Below are 25,900 nucleotides of genomic sequence, written 5' to 3'. Positions count from 1 at the left end.
TCTCCAAAGCCAGTATCTCCACCACCTCCCTGGTCAGCCTGTTCCAATGCCTGACCACTCTTGCAGGAAAGACTTTTCCTTATCTCCAAGCTAAACCTCCCCAGCACAACTGCAGGCCACCTCCTCTTGTTCTATCACCTGGTACTGGGGAGAAGAGACTGAGCTCCTTCTAATTGCAATCTCCTTTCAGGGATGTAGTTGTAGAAAGCAATGAAGTCTCCACTCAGCCTCCTCTTCTCAACACCAAACAAGCTGCTCCTCACAAGTCCTGTTCTCTAAGTAGTAAGCAGATCCTAAGACTTGTTCTGTTAGTAGTAAGCAGGCTCACTCCTCTGACTAACTAGTACTGAGCAGTGTCAGCACCTAGCCAAGGCCCAAGAGACCACAGTGTCATATTTCAGCCTCTATTTCCACACGACTAAGACTGCAGGCTGGTGTAATGCTTGTTTCAGTCCTTTGGCTCACAGGAAGGCAGGAAAGCAGAACAAAGCAATGTCTTTCAGTCTACATCTCTGTCCTCACAAAACCACTGAGAGGGTAACAGCAAAAGGCAGCTCTGCTGTCATTAGACAACCTCTGCAGCTCTTCATGAGGCTGCACAGAAAGCTTTAGCCAGGATAATCACTCAAGTCAACCATGAAAGAGGTCATAAATAGCAGGGACTGACAATGTTGCCGACCAGCAGAGGTTACAGAGAAGCTTGGATAACTGAAGTGCTCTGGAGAGAAGAGGACACAACTCTTGGCTTACTCACTAAGGGAAGAGTCCAGCTGATACTGTGCTTTGGTTTTTCAAACAGACCTGAATCACAGAATGATAGAGGTTGGAAGGGACCTCTGGAGATCATCTAGGCCAACTCCCTTGTCAGAGCAGGTTCAACCAGAGCAGACTGCACAGGATGGTATCCAGGTGACCTCTGATGGAATCCAGGCAAGGAGATTTTGCATCCTCTTGGGCAGCCTGTTCCAGAGCAACACCACCCTCAAACTAAAGAAGTTCCTCCTTGTGTTGAGACGTAACATCATCTGTTCATGTTCATGCCCATTACCTCTTGTCCTGCTGCTGGGCACCACCAAATCCTTTGTTAAGAACTGATAAAAAAAATCCCCAAACACAGAAAAGGTAGAACAAAGCAAAGCTTTTCCACGGAATCATGCCAGCCCTTTCTGTGGGAAGTTCCAGCTCAAGAGGAATTAAAGCTCCCATAAAGCCTAACGGCGCTCCCTCAGATCTACTGACTGCTACAGGATCTACAGGAGATAGATTTATCTGCCCTTATTTCTCTTTTCTCCAGTTTTTAAGGTCTAATATACATTAAACCATCTCAGGAATAAACCTGTCACCTCTAGGATCTCACTTGACACAGTTTTTTCACAGGCTCACAGGATGTTAGGGTTTGGAAGGGATACAAGGAGCTCATCGAGTCCAACCCCCCTGCCAGAGCAGGACAATCCTGTCTAACACAGAGCACAGAGGAACACATCCAGACAGGCCTTGAAAGGCTCAAGAGAAGGAGACTCCATGACCTCTCTAGGAAGCCTATGCCAGTGCTCTGTGGTTCCTTCCTTCTTGTTCCAGGCTGCAGTTCTGTGCTGCCTTTCCCATTTAACTTGCTTCCCTACAGGCCAGCTTAAAGCATAGCTGCTTAAATACAGGCAGCTTCAGAAGAAACCTTGGAAGCAGTTCAGAAGCAATCTTTCTGCTGCAACATTTTGCTAGTAATTGAAGATTCCAAACCTTCTCCCTATTCTGGATATATATGGTGCATCACCATTCTTGTTCAGACTGCATTGTGGGGTCAGAAGAATCCCTTATGTGCCCCATTTAGTGCATCCAAATCACAGGAGGTGGAGGACTCAGCAAGCAGGAACTGAACTGAATTTGGGACTACTCAGAGCAGATGTGCTTCAGCTGCTGATTAGGTTGAGTCCTAGAACCCACAGCAGTGGTAGCCCAAGGTATGCCTCCAAAACATTACACATCTTGGAACCTCATCACAAACTGCTTTACTCTACAAACAGATCTACTTCTTCAGCATCCTACTGCATGCTAGCATGGGGACAGCCAGACAACCCCCACTCTGTTCTCTGGCTTGCAAGTCATTCTCCTTTCATACTCTTGCCACTTTGAAAGAGAAGGAGGCTATTCAAAGGCTGTCCTCATTTCCTTTTAGCCTGACAGAGACAGGCAATATCTCATCTACTCCTGGGTACTACATTATGGGCTATGAAATATTATATTTTATTCTTTTCCTCACCAGGAAAATACTCCTGCAGAGCATTTGGAAAGAGAAATAAGGCTGCTTTCCTCTCACTAAAATAATTCATAGCAATGGAGCACCAGTCATAGAATCAACCAGGTTGGAAGAGACCTCCAAGCTCAGCCAGTCCAACCTAGCACCCAGCCCTGGCCAATCAACCAGACCACGGCACTAAGTGCCTCAGCCAGGCTTTGCTTCAACACCTCTAGGAACGACGACTCCATCACCTCCCTGGGCAGCCCATTCCAATGCCAATCACTCTCTCTGGGAAGAGCTTCTTCCTAACATCCAGCCTAGACCTCCCCCAACACAACTGGAAACTGTGTCCCCTTGTTCTGCTGCTGGTTGCCTGGAAGAAGAGACCAACCCCACCTGGCTACAGCCTCCCTTCAGGTAGTTGTAAACAGCAATGAGCTCTGCCCTGAGCCTCCTCTTCTCCAGGCTGCACAACCCCAGTTCTAACAGCCCAGTTTGGGTGCACACCAGGACATAGGTAAAGTGTCCAAACCTCAAGGTTCCAAGCAGTGACTGACTCTCAAAGAAACATGCATCAAGAGGAGTAAGACCTTGACAAGCTCTACAGAAGACAGCTCATAAAATCTGTGACATGTGAAATGCTTTCAGTATTTCTCCCTTAACATGACAAAAATGCCACAGCCAACAGAAATTGTAAATGAAATAGCAGCTACAGCAACCATGTGAAGCTCATCTTTAACCTCTCTGCTCTTGAGTCACCTCATTATAATTGTGTTAAATTGTGTTCAACAGGAGAAGCCTTTCAAGAACGGAAGGACAAACATTAGGTTTGCCTTCAGAAAGAAGGCAGCCAAGAAAGGATCGGTCCCTTTGGCCAACTCTCCCCCTAGGGCAATTGTGGCACAGAGGAGCAAGAGTTCCCTTTTGTATCCCTGCTCCACGCCGTTTAGCAGCCATCACAGAGCAGTTGCCAAAGAATCCTTCAGAAGAAGCCAAGCACAGGAGGCAACATCCTCCTAATGGCTGGAGACAATCAAACAGTGAATCACCGAGCTGCCTGCAGCCAGCTGAAGAAAGCCTCCTCAAGAGCCCTTGGCCGCCCTGCGGGACAGCAAACGCTGCTGCTCTGCAGAACCCACGCTGCTGGGCAGCTTCCTTCAACAGCCTGCTCCTGGGACAGAGGCAGAGAAGCAGAGAATGGGCTGGGTCGGAAGGGACCTTCAGGATCATCCAGTTCCAGCCTCTTGCCATGGGCAGCGATACCTCCCACCGGCACAGCTCGCTCAGACCTTGAACCCCTCCAGGCAGGAGGCAGCCACAACCTCCCCTGGCAACCTGTGCCAGCCTCTGCCCACCCTCACTGCCAAGGATTCCTTCCTCACCTCCACTCTCACTCTCCCCTCTGCCAGCTCAGAGCCACTGTCCCTCATCCTGGCGCTCCCAGCCCTTGTCACAGGTCCCTCCCCAGCTCCTCTGGAGCCCTTCAGGCACTGCAAGGCTGCTCTAAGGTCTCCCTGGAGCCTTCCCTTCTGCAGGCTGCACAGCCCCAGCTCCCCCAGCCTGGCCCCGCAGGGGAGGCTCTGCAGCCCTCCCCTCACCCTGGTGGCCTCCTCTGGACCCTCTCAGCAGTTCCAGCTCCTCCCTGGGCCGGGCACAGAACTGCAGCCCCCAGGGGGCGCTGCGCGGAGCGGGCGGAGCGCGGGAGGGAGGGGCGGGGAGGGGCTGGCCGCGGGGGCGGGAGCGGGTGGGGCGTGAGGCGCTCCACAGCCAATGGGAGGCTGCGCTCGGCCCTTGACCAATCAGCGCGGGGGGCGTGGTCGGCGGCACCGTTGGAGAGTGCTGCGGAGGAAGCAGCCGGAGAGGGGCGCCGGGAGCTGGCAGCGGAGCAGGACCGGAGCGGCTGCGGTGAGTGCCTGGGGGCGGCGTGTGCCGGGGCCCCGGGGGCTATGTCAGGCTGGGTGGGAGTGTGCTGGGGTCCTGCTGCCTGCAGGAAAGCCCTGGGGGTGCTGGTGGAGAGCAGCCTGCAGGCCTGGGCTGGCCGAGCTGCAGCAGGGGGTGCGCAGGCAGCCCCCGCTCCGCTCTGGGCCCGGGTGGGCTCTGCCCCTTGTCTGCTCTCTTGCCCCACCCTGGGCACTCCCCTCTCTGTCCCTGCTGCTGTCACAGTGCCGCTGCGCATCCGCGGCCCTGTTGCTATAGCAGCCGGGGCGCAGTGCAGCCGCCGGAGCACGGTGGTGAGGCGAAGAGCTGCTGACTGCCGCTGGCTGCCGTTGTGGGGCGCCGCTGGCTGCCGTTGTGGGTGCCGCTGGCCGCCGTTGTGGGGCGCCGCTGGCCGCCGTTGTGGGGCGCCGCTGGCCGCCGTTGTGGGGCGCCGCTGGCCGCCGTTGTGGGGCGCCGCTGGCCGCCGTTGTGGGCGCCGCTGTGGGCGCCGCTGGCCGCCGTTGTGGCCCTTGAGCAAGAGGCCCCTTCCCGGGCAGAGGAGTTTGTGTGGCTGATGCTGGTGCTGTGTGCTCAGCTGACTGCCTCCTCCTGCCTGCAGAGCGCAGAGCCAGGGCAGGGCAAAGCTCGGAGCCTCTCAGCCCCACAGCCGCCAGTGAGGCAGGGGAGCAAAGCAGGAGCCTGCAGCACCGAGAGGCGGCGGCGAGCGAGGCTCTTGAGACGCCTGGCAGCGGCTCCGGGGGCAGAGCCGGCCCGGCCCAGGCGAGCCTCGCCACGGCCCTCGGCGGCTGCCGTCCGACTCCGTCCCGCCGGCGGGAGCCGCCCCGAGCCCTGCCTGCGTCCGGCCGCGGTGCTCGGCGACGGTGGCTGCCGGTGGAGCCCAGCAGCAGCGAGACGCCAGCGGCGGCAGCCTGCATCGCCTCTGCTTCTCCCAGCCGGCAGAGGTGAGTGGCAGAGAGTCGGCGCCCAGAGGCTGGGGGCGAAGGAGCAGTGGGGGTGGGCAGTGCCCCGTGGCAAAGCTGCCACGGCCTCGGCTGGCAGAGCCGGCAAAGGGCAGCACGGGCACAGCTCAGGGGATTTTCCCAGCTGGGGCTAGGCTCTGGCTGCCTTTGTCGGCCTCTCCATAGCCCCTTAGAGGATCCCTGAACTCTGAGGGGCTCAGATGAGCCATGGACATTCCTGGCGTCCTTCAGAGTCAGGCCAGAGTCAAAGGGGCAGAGCCTCAAGCAGAAAGCCCTCAGTAGAGCTGCAAACCATTGCTGCTGTCCTCTGCCTGCAGAGAGGGCACTGGAAGGGGAGAGGAACCTCCATCCATCAGCTGCACGGTTGCAGCCCCCAGCTCCTGCCCATGCCACGTACAGGCCCTGTCCTGTCCCTGCAGCCCTCGCTAACGTCTCTCTCTCCATCTCTCTCCCTTGAAAGGCTGCAATGACATCCCCCAGCAGCCTGCTTCAGGCAAAGCTGAAGAGCTGTAGCTCAGCCTTCCTTTGTGGCAGAGCTGTTCCAGCTCCCTGTCTCCTCCTGTGGCCTTCTCTGGCCCCGCTCTTAGCTGATTGATGCCTTCCCTGTGCTGGGGAGCTGGATGCAGCAGGTGAGGAGGAGCCACAGCAGAGTGCAGTGGAAGGGCAGAATCGCCTGCCCTGCTCTGCTGAGCACTTTGAAGAGCCAGGTAATGACACAGTGCCTTGAGTCAAAGCCTCTTTCCTCCTGTGTGCTTCTGCCTGACCTCTCCCTGCTCATGGAACTCCGTTTCTGTAACAAAAGGTCCTGCAGCTGCAGCAGGAGCTTGTGCACGCTGGCAGAGTGCAGCCTCTGGCAGAGTCCTCCCACGAAGCCCAGAAGCTTTCCAGCAGCTGCCTGCAGCAGAAGAGCAGTGAGCTGCAGAGGGAGAATGTCAGTTTCAAGGAGGAGCTGGAGAGATCTGAAGCTAAGGTATGGAGAAAGCCTCTCTCTTGGCAGCAGGTGGCTGCCCTACAGCTGTCTGAGTGCACTCGAGCCAACTGTGCCCCAAGAGCAGAGGGAGTGACCTGGGAGTGACTCAGCTTTGTTTTGTGAGCCTGGGGCCTGCAGTTAGAGAGGTGCCTGAGAGTGAGGTCCCTTTGTCCATAACTGGAGCAGAAGGACAGGTGTATTTATTTCCCAGCACTGCTTCTGGGTCTGACACAGCAGGGCAGGTGCTGCTGGAGAAAGAGTAGGCAGAGCAGAGGGTTGTGATGGAGTTGCAAGGTCCCTTTGGAGCAGGAGGAATTCCAAGGTGTGTTGAGTAGCCAGGCAGGGGCTGCAGAGTGAAATTCAGCATCCTTGCTAGAGGAGGAGTGTTGTGGCAGGCTCTTGGATGCAGCCTAGGAAAGCAGTGTAGATGCTGGAGAGGGGCCAGGGCAAAGCCTGAACCCTTGAGAGTCAGTGTGCCAGCCAAAGCAGTCTGCTCCTTTGGATCCAAGCCCAGCTGAGTGCTGGGCACTCTCCTTGTGCTCTGCCAGCTGCAGCCCCTGTGAGGACGGCGTGTCCGGGCTGAGCACTGAGCCTCCTCTCCTAGCAGCAGGCAGCGGCAGCACAGCCATGCCCTGGGCTTCAGGGAGCGCAGTCACTGCCCAGAGACTGAGCCCAGAGGTGCAGCAGGAGGAGCTCAGTTCCTAAGTGCAAGCAGCACAGAAGCCAAGGCAGAACTTGCAGGAACCCACCTGGAGGATGCCTGCAGGGGAACTGCATCTGTCCAAGAGCTGGCAGGAGGCCTGCAGCGGTGAGGAGCTCAGAGTGGAGCCAGGCTCTGCCCTCTGTGTTCTTGTGTCCCAGCAAGGCAGCACAGGGTGGCCAGAGCTGCTTTTGCTGTAGGGGAGGTTGTGTCCTAGGCTTCTCTGGGGCTTTGTGCTCTTGTGCACCTCTGTGCTGAGGCCTGTGCTTGCTTGTCAGGGTCCAAGGTGAACGTTGCAGGCTGAGCAGCACAGCCCAGGAGCAAGCCAGGAGCACTGCAGCCCTTCATAAAGACTTGCAAGCTGCTGCCTCGGTAAGCCAGTCAGAGCCTGGTTGCTTGGGGGTTGGTGTGGGGTGGTTTGGAGGCAAGGTGCTCCTGGAGAGCCTGGGAGAGATGAGTTCCTCTCTTCTGCTGCCTGGAGGCTGCTCTCCTGGCCTGCTGCCCAGCTGTCTGGCTTTGAGAGTTGTGTGGTGAGATGGTAGCAAGTGCCAGGCAATGGCATCCTTGTGAAGGAGTTGGCAGGGATGCTGCAGTTTGGAGCAGGGCCGAGGCTGGGAGCTCAGGCAGCACTTGAGGCAGTGCTGTGGGACAGGGATTTGGTACTTTTGGCTGCAGGCTTTCCCTGGGCTCTGGTGCTGCTGGGTGTTTGCCCCTGGAGGCCTAGAGCGTGACAGGAGTTCTTTAGTTGCCTGCACTGTGCTCACCTTCCTGCTCCAGTGCCTGTGGATGCCTTGGCCAGAAGGTGCAGCTCCATACTGCAGCGAGCAGACCTCCCAAGATGAACGTCCAGGACCAAGAAGGGACTCACTGCCAGTGCCCAGAGCCGGAGGACCTGGCCTCAATGGCAAGCTGCAGGGAGGCATTCCTGGCTGGAGCGTGGCAAAGAGAGTTGGCCGTGGGCAGGCACAAGGTAGCAGGCCTGGCTGTGTGCTGCTCTCCAGCAGTGCCCCTGAGTGGAAGCGGAGCTGAGCCCAGCTCTGCTGTGCCCCCGTGCAGGGAGCTGCCTGCGAGCAGAGCCAGGCCTGGCACTGGAGCTTGCAAGGTGCTTCTGCACATCAGCCCCTGGGCTTCCAGAGCTGCACAGGGCCTGGCAGGTGCAGGCTGCCTGCAGTGCCCCTGGGAGGGCAGGAAGGCTTTTCTGCCTGCCTTCAGGGAAAGCTGAGGCCCTGCGTGTGGGGTGTGGTGCTGGGGGCAGTGCTGGCTGCTGTCACTGACTGCTGGCCCATGGAGCACGGCACAGCTGTGCTGCCTGCATGGGCACATGGCAAAGGCCAACTGCTGCCTGCAGGTTGGAGGTGCTTCTGGATGAGGCAGAGCTGAGGCCAGGGATGGGGAGAGAGAGTGAATGGCAGCTGAGTGTCCGTGAGAGGGAGAAGCAGCAGGATGCAGGCCACTGTGGTCTGGAGGAGCAAGGAGCAGCAGCCCAGCTGAGACAGAGCTGGAGACAGGACAGGGAGACAGAGCTGAGGCAGGTGAAAAGAGAGGGAAAGAAAGCAGCAATGCTAAAGGCAAAAACCAACCAGGAGAGAAAAAGTGAGGCAGAGAAAGAGTGGGAGAGAAAGAAGGCAAAAGAAAAAGCACAACAAAATCTCTGCCAGAAGACTGCTCTGGTTTGGCACAGCCCTGGCCAGTCTGTGCCACCTGATCAGCAGGCCCTGTGCTGGCTCTGGCCTCTGCTCCAGCCTCACCTTCTGCAGAGCCACAGCAGAGTGGAGTAGGAAGGGAGAGGAACCTCCCTCGCTCTGCTGGGCCCCCTGCAGGTTTGAGCAAGGACAGGAGTGAGAGGCAGCAGCACCTGGCCTGCTGGGGACTCCATGTCCCTCTCCCCACTGCTAATGAAGCACAAGGCTGAGATCTTCCCCACTCTGCTGCTTGGGCCACGGAGAAGCAGTCGCAGGCTGCTGGCCTCAGCTGAGCTGCAGCAGCTGCAGGAGGCAGGGTGAGAGCAGGGGCTGAGGCCAAGCAAGTAAGACTCAACTCTGGAGCTGCTCCTGAGTGCCCCAGGGGTGGAGGAACCTTTGCATCTACTCTGCCTTGCAGTGGCTTCTGCTGCTGGGCACTGAGCCCAGAGGAGGCAGGGCAGGGCTGTGCCACAGCAACAAAAGGTTACTCTGGAGAGCTGGAGGGTTTAATTGGGAGAGTGGGAAGCATTCAGCCTGGGCCTGGGCTGCAGCCCCCAAGGGGCAGAGCGGATCAGGGTGAGGCTGGCCCAGGCTCAGGAAGCTGACAGGGCAGGGTCAAGAGAAGCTGCAGGCAGCAGCAGACATTTTGCACTGAGCTGAGCTGCAGGACTGGATGAAAAAGCTGAAAGCTGAGCTTTGTGCTGGCCTAGGCAGCGGTGGGGAGCAGCGGGAGGGAAGCTGCTGGGGGACAGCAGGGCTGCTGCAGAGGCTGAGGTGGGGCAGAGGCAGGTGGCAGCAGAGTGCCCGGAGCTAAGCTGGGGCAGAGGGAAAGAGCTGCTGCTGCCTTTGCTGCTCTGCCTCTCTCTCGGCCCTTTTCTTCCTGCCCCTGTCTCAGCCCCTGCCCTGCTCCTCTCTGCCTCCTACCGCCCACCCGGTGGGGGTCTGGTGAGGAGTCAGACAGGCGGGGAGGGGGGGCGGAGTCAGAGAGAGGGGCGGGGGGGTGGGGGCGGAGTCAGGCAGGTGGGGGGGTCGGGGAAGAGTAAGGCAGCAGGGGGGGCGGAGTCAGACAGGCGGGGGGGTGGGGGCGGAGTTAGGCAGGCGGGGGGGTGGGGGCGGAGTCAGACAGGCGGGGGGTGGGGGCGGAGTTAGGCAGGTGGGAGGTGGGGGCAGAGTTAGGCAGGTGTGGGGGTGGGGGCGGAGTTAGGCAAGTGGGGGGTGGGGGCGGAGTTAGATAGGCGGGGGTTGGGGGCGGAGTTAGACAAGCGGGGGGGTGGGGGCGGAGTTAGGCAAGTGGGGGATGGGGAGGAGTTAGGCGGGGGGGTGGGGGCGGAGTTAGACAGGCGGGGGGTGGGGGCAGAGTTAGGCGAGGGGGTGGGGGCGGAGTTAGGCGGGGGGTGGTGGGGGCGGAGATAGGCAGGCGGGGGGTGGGGGCGGAGTTAGACAGGCGGGGGGGGTGGGGGCGGAGTTAGACAGGCGGGGGTGGGGGCGGGGTTAGTCAGGCGGGGGGCGGGGTAAGGCAGGCGGGGGGGCGGAGTTAGGCAGGCGGGGGGGTGGGGGCGGAGTTAGGCAGGCGGGGGGCGGGGTAAGGCAGGCGGGGGGGCGGAGTTAGGCAGGCGGGGGGGTGGGGGCGGAGTTAGGCAGGTGGGGGGCGGGGGGCGGGGTTAGGCAGGCGGGGGGTGGGGTCAGAGTTAGACAGGCAGGGGGTGGGGGCGGGGTTAGTCAGGCGGGGGTTGGGGCGGAGTTAGGCAGGTGGGGGTGTGGGGGCGGAGCTAGGCTGGCGGGAGGTGGGGGCGGAGTAAACAGGAGGTGGGGTGGGGGCGGAGTCAGACAGGCGGGGGGTGGGGTCAGAGTTAGACAGGTGGGGGTTGGGGGCGGAGTTAGGTAGGCGAGGGGTGGGGGCGGAGTTTGGCAGGCGGGGGTGGGGGCGGAGTTAGGCAGGCGGGGGTGGGGTCAGAGTTAGGCAAGCGGGGGGGTGGGGGCGGAGTTAGGCAGGCGGTGGGGTGGGGGCGGAGTTAGGCAGGCGGTGGGGTGGGGGCGGAGTTAGGCAGGCGGGGGGGTGGGGGCGGAGTTAGGCAGGCGGGGGGTGGAGGCGGAGTTAGGCAGGCGGGGGTGGGGGCAGAGTAAACAGGAGGTGGGGTGGGGGCAGAGTTAGCAGGCGGGGGGTGGGGTCGGTGTTAGGCAGGCGGGGGAGTGGGGGCGGAGTTAGAAAGGCGGGGGGGTGGGGGCGGAGTTAGGCAGGCGGGGGGTGGGGGCGGAGTTAGACAGGCGGGGGTGGGGGCGGAGATAGACAGGCGGGGTTTGGGGGCGGAGTTAGGCAGGTGGGGGTGGGGGCGGGGTTATTCAGGCAGGAGGTGGGGGCGGGGTTAGTCAGGCGGGGGGGTGGGGGCGGAGTTAGGCAGGCGGGGGGTGGGGGCGGAGTTAGACAGGCGGGGGTGGGGGCGGAGATAGACAGGCGGGGTTTGGGGCCGGAGTTAGGCAGGTGGGGGTGGGGGCGGGGTTATTCAGGCAGGAGGTGGGGGCGGGGTTAGGCAGGTGGGGGTGGGGGCGGAGTTAGGCAGGCGGGGGGGTGGTGGCGGAGTTAGGCAGGCGGAGGCCTGGGGGCGGAGTTAGGCGGGGGGTGGTGGCGGAGTTAGGCAGGCAGGGGGGTGGGGGCGGAGTTAGACAGGCGGGGGGGTGGTGGGGGCGGAGTCAGGCAGGCAGGGGGGTGGGGGCGGAGTTAGGCAGGTGGGGGGTGGGGGTGGAGTCAGGCAGGCGGAGCGGTGGGGGCGGGGTTAGGCAGGAGGGGTGGTGGGGGCGGAGTTAGACAGGCAGGGGGGTGGGGGCGGAGTTAGGCAGGTGGGAGGGTGGGGGCGGAGTTAGGTGGGGGTTGGGGGCGGAGTTAGACAGGGCGGGGGGTGCGGGGGGGAGGGGGCAGGGAGGAGGCAGAGAGGGGAGGGGGTGGGGGCAGAGAGGGGAGGGGGTGGGGGCAGAGACAGCGGCAGGAGGAAAGGGCCGAGAGAGGCAGAGGAGCCAAGGGCACAGCAAAGGCTCTGCCCGCACACAGCTCTGCTCTGGCACAGCTCTTCCCACTCTGCCCCAGCTGAGCTCCAGGCCCTGTGCTGCCGCCTGCCTCGGCTCCACCTCAGCCTCTGCAGAGCTGAAGCTGCCGGCAGCAGGCACTGTTGCTGCCTTCTGTCCCACGCAGCTGCTGCTGTGCAGTTGGCAGCGATTCTGTCACGGCTCTTGCTCTGGCCCCTGCGGCACTGCCCACGTTGAGACTCTGGAGCCAGTGAGGTTGTTATTGAACCTTGCCATGCATGGAGGCAGTGAGGCAGCCGCCACAGCCCATGGCTGCACTGCAGTGCACTGGCACAAGAGCAGCTCAGTGTCCTGCCAAGCAGAGGCAGCTCTCCAGAACCTTCTCCTCACTGTTTGACTGCAAGGCAGAAAGTTCAGATTTCAGGGGCAGGTTTCTGCAGCAGAGGCATTGCCCCCACGCCTGCAAGCACCTGGCTGCGGTGCAGCCCAGCCAAAGCCTGCTGGGGACTCCCTTGGGAATGCTGATAGGGAATGAAGCACAACGCTGAGATCTTCCCCACTTTGCTGCTTCGGCCACGGAGAAGCAGTCGCAGGCTGCAGGAGGCAGGGTAAGAGCAGGGGCTGAGGCCAAGCAAATAAGGCTCAACTATAGCTGTTGTGAGTAGAGCTGCTCCTGAATGCCCCCGGGGCAAAGGAACCTTTGCATCAACTCTGCCTTGCAATGGCTTCTGCTGCTGGGCATTGAGCCCAGAGGAGGCAGGGCAGGGCTGTGGCACCGGGAACCTTTTGTTACTGTGGCACAGCAGTTTGGAGAGTGGGAAGCATTCAGCCTGGGCCTGGGTTGCAGCCCCCAAGGGGAAGATTGAATCAGGCTGAGGCTAACACAGCCTCAGGAAGCTCACAGGGCAGGGTAAGGAGAAGCTGCAGGCACCAGGCACACATTTTCCACTGAGCTGAGCTGCATCAATAGATTAAAAGATGAAAGCTGAGCTTTGTGCTCAGCTAGACCCTAAGGACAAGTGCTGCAGAGCAGCTTTGGGAAGCAGCAGTGTGCATGCTGCAGCCAGAGGGCCAAATGCCAGCAGAGGGGTCAGAGCCTTGCTCAGCAGCAGGCAATGCTACAGTGCACAATGCATGAACCGAGCAGCAGCTTGCACAGAGAGCAGCTGCTGCTTCCCAACTGCCAGTGGCTGCTGCTGCTGCAACCTCGTTACAGGAGCTTGTATGGAAGCACTGAGAGCACCTCAGGCTTACCTTCAAAACTACTCCCCCAGCAGGAGCAGAGGGCACCATGGAGGTGCCCTCAGAGCCAAAAGCAAAGAGCTTTGCTCCAGGGAATTGGACTTGCTTGTAGCCACTGCCCCTGCACAGCACAGAGGGACCTGTGGCTGCGCTGGGAAGATGCTGCTCAGACACCTTTGAGCCACTGCTGTGGATGTTCCATTGCATGAACTGGCATGGCAAGGAGAGGACAAAAGCCCCAAGTGCAGTGGGCTGGGAGGAAAGCCAAGTGACTGTTCCTCACAGAGGATGGCCCTGGGACACCTCTGAGGGCCTCCCTTGACCCAACACAGGCTGCAGAGCACCAAGAGTGCCAAGCTTCCACAGGCACTGCTGCCTGTGTGTATTGCCCCATCACTGCTGGCTCGTGCTCAGCCAGCATGCCACCAGCACCCCCAGGTGCCCCAAGCCTGCAGTGCTGCCTGAGGTTGGTGTGACCCCAGTGCAGGACCCCACACTTGGCTCTGTTACACCTCCTACACCTGACCTTGCTCCATTGATGCAGCCTGTCCAGATCCCTCTGCAGACTCTCCTGCCCTGCAGCAGGTCAGCACTGCCACCCAATGTGGTGCCATCTGCAAACGCAGCCAGGGGGCACTGAGTCCCCTCCTCAGATGGGTGCTGTGCAGCACCCCCAACCCTAAGACTGCAGTGAGCAGCCTGCAGAGCCGCCAGAGGCTGAGGGCATTGTTGCTGCTGTCCCCAGCGGCAGGGGAGCCACCTGGCTTACTGCAAGCTGATTCAGTAGCTTCAGGGCCCAGGTACTGCAGCACCCAGGCCACATCAGCAGTTTTGTGTCTTAATTGGAGCCCCCCAAAGCTGTGCTGCAAAAGAGCTGAGGAGGTCTTGTGAAGATGCCATGGCCTTGGTTTGGCCGAGACTGATGGAGCAAGGCTACAACAAACACCTGTGCTGCTCTGGGCTGGCAGGGAGCAGCTGGGGCAGCCTGTTCAGCCTGCTGATGAGAATCTGCTGCCCTGCTGCTCAGGCCAGCTTTGTAGCACAAGTGCTGGCTGGAGCAGAGGGTGGGGAGGCTTGGAGTTCAGCTCTGGGGGGCTTTCTTCCACTCTCTGGGTTGGGGTCTGTGTCTCTTTCACTTGGCTTGGACACTGCCCTTTGCCACTTGCTGCTTTGTTTGCTGAGTGTGTTCTGCTGCCTTGGTTTGCTTTGCTTGCTCAGAAGGTGCTGTACATTGAGTTACTTTGCATTAAACTCTCCTTGTCTCAACCCACAGGGCTCTGGTTTCCTTCTCTCTCTCCCCTTGAGCTCACTCTGTCTCAAAGCAGGGCAGTACCCAGCGCCAAGGCAGATGTTCACCCCCAGGAGGTCAGCCAGAGCTCACCTTGCCATCCCCACCTGTGCTGGAGACTGTTCTCAGCGTAGCTGCACTCAGCGGAGTAGCCTTCCCCATCGGGAGCCTTCCAGCCCATGGCACACTCCTGCTGCTGCGTGTCTGAGGGGCAGCCAGCACTGAGCACACCTTGCACTCACCCACAGCTGAAGGCCTTCATCTCCAGAAGGTCTCCATCCCAGCCCTCTAAGCCAGCCTGGAGGCAGCGACCCAACGCCAGCAGCCTGTGCTTACTCTCCAGCACGTGGGGCTTTTGCACTGGCCACAGATCACTGCCTCTCAGGAGCTCACTTCTTCCTCCAGCTGTACAGGGCTGCTGAGAGGCTCTCTGCCAGCTGCAGGCACTCTGCAACCAGGGCCACAGCCACCTTTCTTCTCCTCCTCCCCTTGCTCTCCACTCCATCCAAGCAGCTGCTGGCAGCTCTCTTCCCACAGACCATCTGATTGCAGCCTCCACCCCAGTGTCCAGGCCAGAAGCAGATCTCTCCTTCACAGAATAGGGAGGCCTAAAAACGCCTCCAGCACAAGGACAGCCTGGTGCATGTGGGGCAGGCTGTGGATGGAGTCTACCTGGACTGCAGCAAAGCCTTTGACACTGTCTGCCACAACAAGCTACTGGCCAAGCTGGCAGCTCATGGCTTGGAGAGATTCACTCTGTGCTGGGTCAGGAAGTGGCTGGATGGCAGAGCCCAGAGAGTGGTGGTGAATGGTGCCACATGCAGTTGGCAGCTGGCACTGGTGGTGTGCCCCAGGGGTCAGTGCTGGGCCCAGTCCTGTTCAATATCTTTATTGATGACCTGGATGAGGGGATTGAGTCCAGCAGCAGTCAGTTTGCAGATGACACCAAGCTAGGAGCAGGTGTGGGGCTGTTGGAAGGTAGGAGAGCCCTGCAGAGGGACCTGGACAGGCTGGATGGGTGGGCAGAGGCCAATGGGATGAGATTTAACAAGGCCAAGTGCAGGGTTCTGCACTTTGGCCACAACAACCCCAAGCAGCACTACAGGCTGGGGACTGAGTGGCTGAAAGCAGCCAGGAGGAAAGGGACCTGGGAGTACTGATAGAGAGTAGCTGAAGCTGAGCCAGCAGTGTGCCCAGGTGGCCAAGAGAGCCAATGGCATCCTGGGCTGGCTCAGGAGCAGTGTGGCCAGCAGGACAAGGGAGGTTATTCTGCCCCTGTACTCAGCACTGCTCAGGCCACACCTTGAGTGCTGTGTCCAGTTCTGGGCCCCTCAATTCAAGAGAGATGTTGAGGTGCTGGAAGGTGTCCAGAGAAGGGTGACAGAGGCCTGTGAGGGGCCTGGAGCACAAACCCTGTGAGGAGAGGCTGAGGGAGCTGGGGGTGTGCAGCCTGGAAGAGATGAGGCTCAGGGGTGACCTCATTGCTGCCTGCAACTACCTGAAGGGAGGCTGTAGCCAGGTGGGGTTGGGCTCTGCTGCCAGGCAACCAGCAACAGAGCAAGGGGACACAGTCTCAAGCTGTGCCAGGCAGGGTCTAGGCTGGATGTTAGGAGGAAGTTCTTCCCTGAGAGTGATTGGCATTGGAATGGGCTGCCCAGGGAGGTGGTGGAGGCACCGTGCCTGGAGGTGTGCACTTAGTGCCATGGTCTGGTTGACTGGGTAGGGCTGGGGGATAGGTTGGACTGGATGATCTTGGAGGTCTCTTCCAACCTGGTTGATTCTGTGATCCTGTGACTCTATGCATGGTTAATGTTTGCTTCCCTCTGTGTGGTACAGCCATAGGCTTGCACAGACAGCAGTAACAGAGGCAGAGCTGGAGCTGCACAAAGTCTCAGGGGTAACAAAGAGAGCACAGAAATAACATCCAGCATGGGTAAAGAACGTCCTGCATGGGGAATTTGGATGCAGCATGGAGCTGCAGACCAGGGAAGGGAAGAGAAGGGTACAAAAGTGAGCTAGAAAACCTCAACATGACTCCAGAGTTCTTTGGACTCTACAATGAGGAAGAAGATAGCATCGACACTAGCCCCATACTTCTCCCAGCAGAGGGCTCCAGAGGATGACAGCTCACAACACATTACCCCTCCCCTGCACCAGGAGGAGGCCTCTGCAATGAGACTGCTGAGCACAGAGGCTCAGTGAGACCTGTAGGAGCAGCGGGAGGGAAGCCAGGAGAAGGATGTGAGTGAAACACAGCTGCAGCATCCTGAACTGCATCATGCTGGGGTTAGTCTTTTCCCCTCATATCAGGTGCTAGAAGGAAGAAGTTCTTTGCAGTGAGGGTGGTGAAACACTGGAACAGGCTGCACAGGGAGGCTGTGGATGCTCCCTCCCTGGAGCTGTTCAAAGCTAGGTTAGATGAGGCCTTGAGTGACCTGTTCTAGCGGGAGATGTCCCTGCCTGTGGCAGGGGGGATGGAACTGGATGATCTTTGAGGTCCTTTCCAACCTAAACCATTCTGTGATTCTAATGAGAGGAAGTGGCCTGAAATGTGCCCGAGGAGGTTTAGACTGGATATGGGGAAAAACATTTCCTGAGAGAGGGGTCAGGCACTGGGGCAGATGTTTCCCAACCCAAACAACTCCATGGTTCTGTGATTGTTTTTTCTTTCCCTGGATCAGTTCTGTTTGGACTGATTTGTGCCTGAAGATTTGGTCCATAGTAAAACCAATTCTTGGCTTTTTTTATAGGACCTTGCCCCTGGCAGGGGGGGTGGAGCAAGATGATCTTTTAAGGTCCCTTCCAGCCCCAGCCAGGCTAAGATTCTATGATGTATAAGCTGTGCTTCCTCTTTGCCCATGCTCAAGATTTGAAGCATAACACAGTAACTGACCAATGTGCCCAGTTCTGTCCCTCAGAACTTCATACTGGTGTGGCCAATGCAGCAGGGAACATTGACTGCCAGGTTCTGAGGCTCCTGAGGATGGGTCACCACTGCCTCTGGGTCAGATGATGGCAGAATTTGTTTTGTCCTTGGAAAAAGATGAGCACAAATGCAACCTCTAAGAAGGTGAAAGAACCCTCACATCAGCCCCTCTTGCTCTGCCAAGTGGAAACAAGCCACAGAGATCATCTCTGTGAAAAGAGCAGAACTAAGCAGGGCACAGCAAAACTACAGCCCAGGGCAATGTAAATGTAATGTTCCATGCTGTGAGCCACGCTGAATTTCAAAGCAGCCTTGCATGAACAGCTAACTCCCTAAAGCACAGAGCACACCCAGCAGCCACCTGCAGCAGGAAAGAGTTCACTCAGGCTCCTGTAGGGAATGTTGGCATCTTTTCTTTTCACTGCCTGTGTCACTCCTGTGCTATGGCAAAGTCTCAAAGTGTCCATTCCCATTTATCCAGGCGCCAGAGCACAGCCAACCAGCAGCCTGACTGCGGCGCGGGCTGCCTGCCACAGGGGTCAGCCCCCCTGCAGAAGGGCACTTCTGCTGCCCCACTTCAAGCCTGCAGGCTGGGAGGTGGGGGGGAAGCAGGTTTTGGTGCCTTTCTTCTCCCATTGAAACCCACAGAGCGAGAGGGAGAAGAGAGGAATTTGGGGTAACTCTGGACATGGTATCACACAGGCCTCTCTATGACATCACAGAATTACTTCTGTGATGTCACACACCCCTCTCTGTTATGTCACACAATCCCCTTCATGATGTAACACAGCACTCTCCATGGCATTAGAGAATCCCATCAATGACACCACACAGATCTCTCCATAGCATTACAGAATCCCTTCTATGTCACACAACCCTCTCTATGATGTCACACAATCCCCACTGTGATGTCAGACAGCCTGTTCTATGATGTCACATACAGCCCCATCCATGACGTCACACAATCTCCACTACAACATCAAGCAGCCCTCTCCATGATGTCACACAATGCCTTCCATGGCACATGTCACATAGCCAGCTCTATGATGTCACTCAATCCCATCCATGGCATCACATGACCCCCTCTATAACCCCTTCTATGATGTCACAAAATCCTTTCTCTGATGTCTCAGAGCCGTCTCTAGGAGCAGATGTTGATCTGTTGGCAGGTAGGAGAGCCCTGCAGGGGGACCTGGACAGGCTGGATGGGCAGAGGCCAATGGGATGAGATTTAAGAAGGCCAAGTGCTGGGTTCGACACTTTGGCCACAGCAATCCAAGCAGCACTACAGGCTGGGGACAGAGCATCACAGTGTCACAGTACCACCAAGGTTGGAAGAGACCTCATAGATCATCAAGTCCAACCCTTTACCACAGAGCTCAAGGCTAGACCATGGCACCAAGTGCCATGTCCAACCTTGCCTTGAAGTGCCCCAGGGACGGCGACTCCACCACCTCCCCGGGCAGCCCATTCCAGTGTCCAATCAGTCTCTCAGTGAACAATTTCTCCTCACCTCAAGTCTAAATCTCCCCTGGCGTAGCTTGAGGCTGTGTCCTCTTGTTCTGGTGTTGTCCACCTGAGAGAAGAGAGCAACCTCCTCCTGGCTACAACCACCCTTAAGGTAGTTGTAGACAGCAATAAGGTCTCCCCTGAGCCTCCTCTTCTCCAGGCTAACCAATCCCAGCTCCCTCAGCCTCTCCTCGTAGGGCTTGTGCTCGAGGCTGAGAGCAGCCAGGAAGAAAGGGACCTAGGGGTACTGGTAGATAGTAGCTGCACATGAGCCAGCAGTGTGCCCAGGTGGCCAAGAGAGCCAATGGCATCCTGGCCTGGATTAGGAACAGTGTGGCCAGCAGGATGAGGGAGGTTACTCTGCCCCTGTACTCAACACTGATCAGGCCACACCTTGAGTGCTGTGTCCATTGGGCTCCTCAATTCAAGAGAGATGTTGAGGTGCTGGAGCATGGCCAGAGAAGGGCAACGAAGCTGGTGAAAGGCCTGGAACTGAGCTGCTCTCTGCCTCTCGCAGGCTGTGTGGGACCCCACGAGCACCAGGAGGTTCCACTCCTGCAGCAGCACAGGCAGCTCTGATGCAAGCAGCTGAGGGCAGGAACTGTCCAGCTCCAGACCCTCGGCGTGGAGCAGCAGCAGCTCCACTCCTCACCCTGCCAGCCTGACCCTCAGCTACAAACGGAGCAGCCTGAGCCGGCGGTGCTGGCAGATGTCCCTGTCCTGAGCTGTGCTCTGGGGTCCCTCTCTGCTGGCCCACTCGAGGCTGGCAGCTTTTGGTGCTGTTTGTCTACTCTCCAACCAAGTCAGTGCCTGTGATGGAACATAATGTGTTTTGTTCACTAAAAGTAGGATAATGGGAAGTTAGCCACCTGAATCTGGGCAAACATTATATGCCAGTAGGTACTTGTTTAATAAGCTTTAAGTTCCAGGAACCCAGGCCAGAGGTCTGCCTTACCTGAGAAGGATTTCCCGCCCTCCTCACAGCGATCCCCAGGGGGTAGAAGAAAACCCCTCAGCGACAGCAACGCACATGCGCAGAGTACTTGTTCATCACAGGAGGGACCTGTCAGCGCGGTAGAGTGGACTATAAAAGGGAGGACCGGAACCGGCTCGGCAGTGGGCGGAGCGGGGACTCCCCTGTCGTCCAGCGCTGATTTTTGCCTCTTATCCTGCTTGCTCCTTGTAATCAATCCAATTCTGATTGGAACTTAAGATTTTTGCCTTCACAATTTATCACAATTTGGTGCCGTGACTCGGATGCAGCCTGCAGGATAGGGGTTTTGGCTCTACCTGGGGGGCGCCCTGCCACCTGTTTATCGGCAGCCCGGGTAGTCCAGCTTCTATCACCGCTGCACCGACGTACCCAAATTCAGAGTAAGAGGCAAAGGGGAGCCGCAGACCCTGTAAACTTTGTGCACAAAGGTCCGGACGAAGGCGCAGGATGCGTGAGTATATATAAGGGAATCCGTTCGGTCTGGGTCGGGGATCCTGGAGGCGCAGCGAGTGTGTGTGTGAATGAGAGGGGGGCCGGCAGCTCGGCACTAACCCAAGTGAGTGCAGACCTTCCAGTAGTGCGGTTCTCATCTGCCCACGAGGACGTGGGCCACGAACGAGGGGAAGCGAGTGGACGCACACACGGTTGATTGAGGGCGCTCCAGAAGATGGGACACGGGAAGAGCAAGCCCCTGGCTCCCATAAAACTTCCGTCAATAGCTAAAGATAGTCCATTAGGATTTATGGTAGAAAACTGGGAATATTACCCAAACATTCAGGGTAAGGATAAGGCAAAAATGATCCAATATTGTGTGGTTGTATGGAGGGGAGGAGATATCTAGGAATGTATTTTGGCCAGTGTTCGGGGCCATAGAGGACTGGGTGAGGCAGAAGCTGAGCATATGGGTTAATGGAAAGGTTCCTTTTAGTCAGGAGGAAAGCAATTATGCTGCAATCTGGGTAACAGTGCCAGCAAATAATGTTTCCCTGTTCCCATTAAAACGGAAGGATGAGGAACTGGAGAAACCTAGGGAAAAAGGTAGAAGGGAAGAGGAGCTCCCATTAATTCCCCCACCATATGTACCCCCTCAGAACCCACCAACTCCATCTGTCCCTAATGCCCCACCTTTGGAGGGTCAGGATGAGACAGTGGAGGATCGGCCTGGCCCTAGAACTCGCAGCAGGACCAGAGAAAATAATTGATACCCACTTCGGGAGATGCCTGTGGGAGGGCCGGGGCCAAATCCGGTCATAGGTTTTGTTTCAGTGCCTTTGAGCACAGCAGACGTACGAGATTTTAAGAAGGAAATGGGAAATCTATTGGAGGACCCATTAGGAGTGGCAGAGAAATTAGATCAATTTTTGGGACCTAACATATACACAGGGGGAGAATTCCAGGCCATACTGAACATACTGTGTACTGCCGAGGAAAGAAATATGATTAGGAGGGCGGAGATGTGAATTTGGGACATGCAACATGTCCAAGGACCTTTGGCAGATACTAAATGGCCCCTGGAGGATCCAGGGTGGAATCATCAACAGCAAGAGCATAGAGTCAATATGCAGGACTTGAGGGCAATTGTCATCCAAGGAATTAGGGAAGCAGTCCCCAGAGGGCAAAATATTAATAGGGCATTTAATGAGAGGCAGAGAAAGGAGGAGACCCTGACTGAGCGGCTTGAAAGGTTGAGGAAGAACTTACAAATGTCCTCAGGATTGGATCCTGAGACCCAACTTGGACAGGCCCTGCTGATAACTCAGTTCGTGGCCAAATCCTGGGATGATATGAGGAAAAAGCTAGAAAAGATAGATAATTGGCAGGATAGGGGATTGGACAAACTACTAAGGGAAGCCCAGAAAGTGTATGTTAGGAGGGATGAAGAAACTCATCGCAGGCATGTGCGGATGATGGTGGCCACGGTTAGAGAAAGTGGAAGAACTGAGAGACCCAATCCCGGGACCCAGAGAAATGGGGGAGGGGGTTGGGGTCTTTGCAGGGAAAGGAGGGCAATAGTATGTTTTTATTGTGGAGGAAAGGGACACATGCGCAGGGAGCGTAGAAAGAAAGCTCAGGATGAGAAGAACTTTAAAGAAGATTAGGGGGGTCAGGGGCTCTATTTGCTGGGGTCCCAACAACATTCAGAGCCCTTGATAAAATTGAAAGTGGGACCCCAGCAACAGGAATTAGAATTTCTTATCGATACGGGGGCTGAGAGATCTACTGTTCAGAAGTTACCATCAGGATGTGAAGTTTCTAGGGAAACTGCTAAGGTAATAGGAGCTAAAGGGGAACCATTTGGGGTCCCTATAATTAAAAATGTGCTGGTAGAGGCTGATTCAAAAGTGGGTGTATGTGATTTTTTATTAGTGCCTGAGGCAGAACGCAATCTATTGGGAAGGGATTTGATAGTGGAACTAGGAATCAATATGGAAGTGGTAAGCGGGACAATAAAGATCAGACTATGCCCTTTGAGGGTAGAGGATGAGGCCAAAATTGACCCAGAGGTATGGTATACCCCTGAGACTACAGGGAGATTAAATATTCCTCCTTTCACAGTCACTATCAGCAATCCAGAGATCCCAGTACGGGTAAAACAGTTCCCTGTATCTCCTGAAGGGAAAAAGGGGCTGAAACCAGAGATGGAACAGTTGTTGGAACGGGGTCTTCTAGAACCCTGCATGTCCCCCTTTAATGCCCCTGTACTACCTGTCAGGAAGGCAGATGGATCCTATCAGCTAGTTCATGATTGGAGGGAAATAAATAAGAAAGCTGTGACTCGGTTCCCGGTAGTAGCCAATCCACACACATTACTGAGTAGGTTGAGCCCTGAGAAACAGTATTATAGTGTGATAGATGTAAAGGATGCATTTTGGGCCTGCCCTTTAGATGAAGAAAGTAGGGATTATTTTGCATTCGAGTGGGAGGACCCAGATACCTATGGGAAACAGCAGCTGAGATGGACGGTGTTACCCCAGGGTTTCACGGAATCGCCCAACCTGTTTGGACAGGCATTAGAACAAATTTTGGCAGAATATAAACCTGGGGAGGGGGTAACTTTACTTCAATATGTGGATGATCTTTTGATAGCAGGAGAGACTGAAGAAGAAGTAAGAACAGAAAGTATTAGATTGTTAAATTTTTTAGGCTCGAGAGGCCTAAAGGTTTCGAAGTCTAAATTACAATTTGTAGAAGAAGAAGTTAGATATTTGGGACATTATCTGAGTAAGGGAGAAAAGAAGATAGACCCCGAAAGAGTTCAGGGAATTCTCTCCCTACAACCCCCTAGAAGCAAGAAACAGGTGAGACAACTACTGGGGTTGATAGGATACTGTCGGCAGTGGATAGAGAATTACAGTTCGAAGGTCAAATTTCTGTATGAAAAATTGACCCAGGATGGATTAACGAAATGGAGTGAGGAGGATAATAAGCGATTAGAGGGATTAAAACAGGACCTAGTTAGAGCTCCAGTTCTCAGTCTACCAGACTTAAGGAGACCCTTCTGTTTGTTTGTTAACACCGAGGAAGGTACAGCATATGGGGTCCTTACACAAGACTGGGCAGAGAAAAAGAAACCTATTGGATATCTACCCAAGCTACTGGATCCTGTAGGTAGGGGATGGGCTACCTGCTTACAGGCTGTAGTAGCCTGTGCTCTTCTCGTGGAAGAGGCTAATTAGATTACTTTAAATGGGGAACTAAGAGTGCTATCTCCTCACAACATCCGAGGAGTTTTACAACAGAAGGCTGAGAAATGGGTAACAGATGCTAGACTTCTAAAATATGAAAGTATCCTCCTCAGTTCCCCGAAGCTAACAATCGAAATGACAACACTGCAAAACCCTGCTCAATTCTTGTACGGGGAGCCCACTGAGGAGAAACTGGTGCATGAATGTTTATCCACCATAGAGGAGCAAACAAAAATTAGGCCTGATCTAGAAGAGGAGGAACTAGGGGAGGGAGAGAGATTGTTTGTGGATGGATCTGCGCGAGTGGTAGAGGGAAGGCGAGTGTCTGGGTATGCAAGAATAGGTGGAGAAGATTTAGAAGTTGTGGAATCAGGTCCACTAAGTAAGGTGTGGTCAGCACAAGCGTGTGAGCTTTATGCAGTGTTACAAGCATTAAGACTGCTAAAAGGTAAAGTAGGGACCATAGATACTGATTCAAAATATGCCTTTGGGGTGGTACATACCTTTGGAAAAATTTGGGAAGAGAGAGGGTTAATAAACTCTCAAGGTAGGGATTTGATACATCAGGGGCTAATAAAGGAGACTTTAGAAGCGTTAAGGGGGCCTAAAAAAAGCGCAGTAGTGCACTTAAGGGGACACCAGAGAGGATTAGATTGTAAGAGTAGAGGCAATAATGCAGTGGACAAAGAAGCAAAAAGGGCTGCACTGAGTGTGGTGGAGGACACTCCGAAGGAAAGTAGGGGGGTGGAGGAAAGTTCCTCTAGGGAAATGTGGAAGATATACAGCTTCACTACCCAGGAAAAAGAGAAGATGCAAAAGATGGGACTAAGGGAAAGTCCCAAGGGAGAATGGAAGATCCCTGAGGATGACAGAACAGTCTTACCTAAATCTGCTGCTTTAGAAATTATGGAAAGAACACACCAAAAAACTCCTTGGGGAGCACAGGCATTAGTGGATCAATTGGCCACAAAGCATATGTGTATTGGTGTGGATAATTTGGCCAAACAAGTAGTCCAGGGATGTGTTGTATGTTTAAAGGTAAACAAGGCCAATTTGAGGAAACCTCCATTAGGGGCAGACCAGTAGCTAAGAGACCATTTGCATGTACCCAAGTTGATGTCACGGAGCTACCGAAGGTTGGGAGAGACCGGTATTTATTAATGTTGGTGGATCATTTAACACACTGTGTGCAGGCATTCCCTACAGCAAGAGCTACTGCCCAAGTGGTTGTAAAGATTCTCTTAGAGCAGATAATACCTAGGTACGGGATAATGGAGGTGATTGACTCAGATAGGGGCCCTCATTTTGTGTCAAAAGTAGTCACTGAAATTATGAGTGCGATGGGAATTCGGTGGGACCACCATACCCCTTGGCACCCTCAGAGTTCAGGAAGAGTGGAAAGAATGAATGGGGAAGTTAAGAAGCAACTTACTAAATTAATGACTGAAACTAAATTAACTTGGGTCAGGTGTTTACCTTTGGCTTTATTAAACATTCAGACATAACCAAGAACTGATCTGGGAATATCCCCTTTGGAAATGCTCTATGGAATGCCCTATGACATGGGAGAATCGCGGGACCCTCCGGTAGTGAGGGATGAGAAGATGAGTATCTACATCACAAATTTAATGAAGTACAGGGAAGCTATGTGGAAAAAAGGAATTTTGGCACAGAGGCCTCCACTAGATTTGAAGCTACATCGAGTACAACCAGGAGACTGGGTGTTGGTTAAGACCTGGAGGGAAGCAAATCTGAGCCCCCAGTGGGAAGGTCCTTACCTTGTATTACTCACAACAGAGACAGCAGTTCGGACTGCAGAAAGGGGATGGACTCATGCCAGCAGAATTAAGGGACCAGTGGAAGGGCCAGCATCTGAGTGGCAAATAATTGGAGACCCAGGGGACCTAAGGTTGAAATTACAAAGAAGAAAAGAGGCTGTAAACGAATAGATACCAGACCTAAACTACACGGAAGAGGGGTTAATTTGTACCTCAGACTGTTACCCCTTTTTGTATACCACATTTGTAAAGTTTGTAGAGACAAGTGGTGAAACATTGCAGGGGGATTCCACTTAGGGGAGTTAGTGGTTCGTGCCAAAAATCTTGGAGGGACATAATTGACTGAATCCCAGAAAAATAGGGAAAAAGCATGAGAGACTAATCTGATTGTCAAAATTAAACAAAAATATAGTGGATATTGTTGGTTGCACCTGTCAGACCTGTTTGACAAAAGCCCAAGGCAGCACACGTCCCATTAAACATTAGGATTAAGAAGCTGTCCCAGAGGGCTCCTGAAGAGTATCCCTGCTGCTGAGAAGATGGTATCCCTCGTGGCCCGAAGCAACCGAGTCAACAAGCGAGGCAGAGGGGTAAAAGGCTGTGGAGAGAAGAACCCTCAGATAGGGACATTGGAGAAATGTTTATGGGACCACATCAGAAATGAGGATTCTAGCAGGGGGAACAGAGTGCAACCAGGGAATAAGAAAAACTCTGGGGCTTTCCCCATCCCTTGTGCCAATGGTTATCACTGGACTCTACAAATTATTGTTCTGTATCCCCTGCTGTTTGTAAGGGAGGCAAAAGCAGATGAACATCTGCCCCACCAGCCATTTAGATGGACCTTAATACGATGGGAAGATCAAAAGGTTATTCAAGCTACAATTACCCCTGGTGCCCCTAGCCTTACCTGTTACTTATGTGACATTGTGCCCACCGAGCCCTGCTTAAAGTTATATGGCTTTTACTTTTGTCCT

The 25,900-nt window shown here is 55.6% G+C and overlaps 2 long non-coding RNA genes across 2 annotated transcripts; both read left to right on the top strand.

Annotated features, from left to right (window-relative positions):
• The first annotated feature begins 4,777 nt into the window (after window positions 1-4,777).
• On the top strand, window positions 4,778-5,905 carry LOC135174412 (uncharacterized). Its single transcript, XR_010301882.1, has 2 exons — window positions 4,778-5,115; window positions 5,594-5,905. It is a non-coding gene; the product is annotated as an uncharacterized LOC135174412 (long non-coding RNA).
• A 1,180-nt stretch (window positions 5,906-7,085) lies between these two features.
• Window positions 7,086-14,507, top strand: LOC135174417 (uncharacterized). The gene is made up of 2 exons (XR_010301887.1): window positions 7,086-7,175; window positions 14,019-14,507. It is a non-coding gene; the product is annotated as an uncharacterized LOC135174417 (long non-coding RNA).
• Window positions 14,508-25,900: the final 11,393 nt, after the last annotated feature.

The sequence above is a fragment of the Pogoniulus pusillus genome, unplaced genomic scaffold, assembly GCF_015220805.1.
Source record: "Pogoniulus pusillus isolate bPogPus1 unplaced genomic scaffold, bPogPus1.pri scaffold_63_arrow_ctg1, whole genome shotgun sequence".
In the NCBI taxonomy this organism is placed as follows: Eukaryota; Metazoa; Chordata; class Aves; order Piciformes; family Lybiidae; genus Pogoniulus; species Pogoniulus pusillus.
The sequence above is the reverse complement of the archived record's forward strand: the minus strand, read 5'-3'. Positions and strand labels throughout refer to the sequence as shown.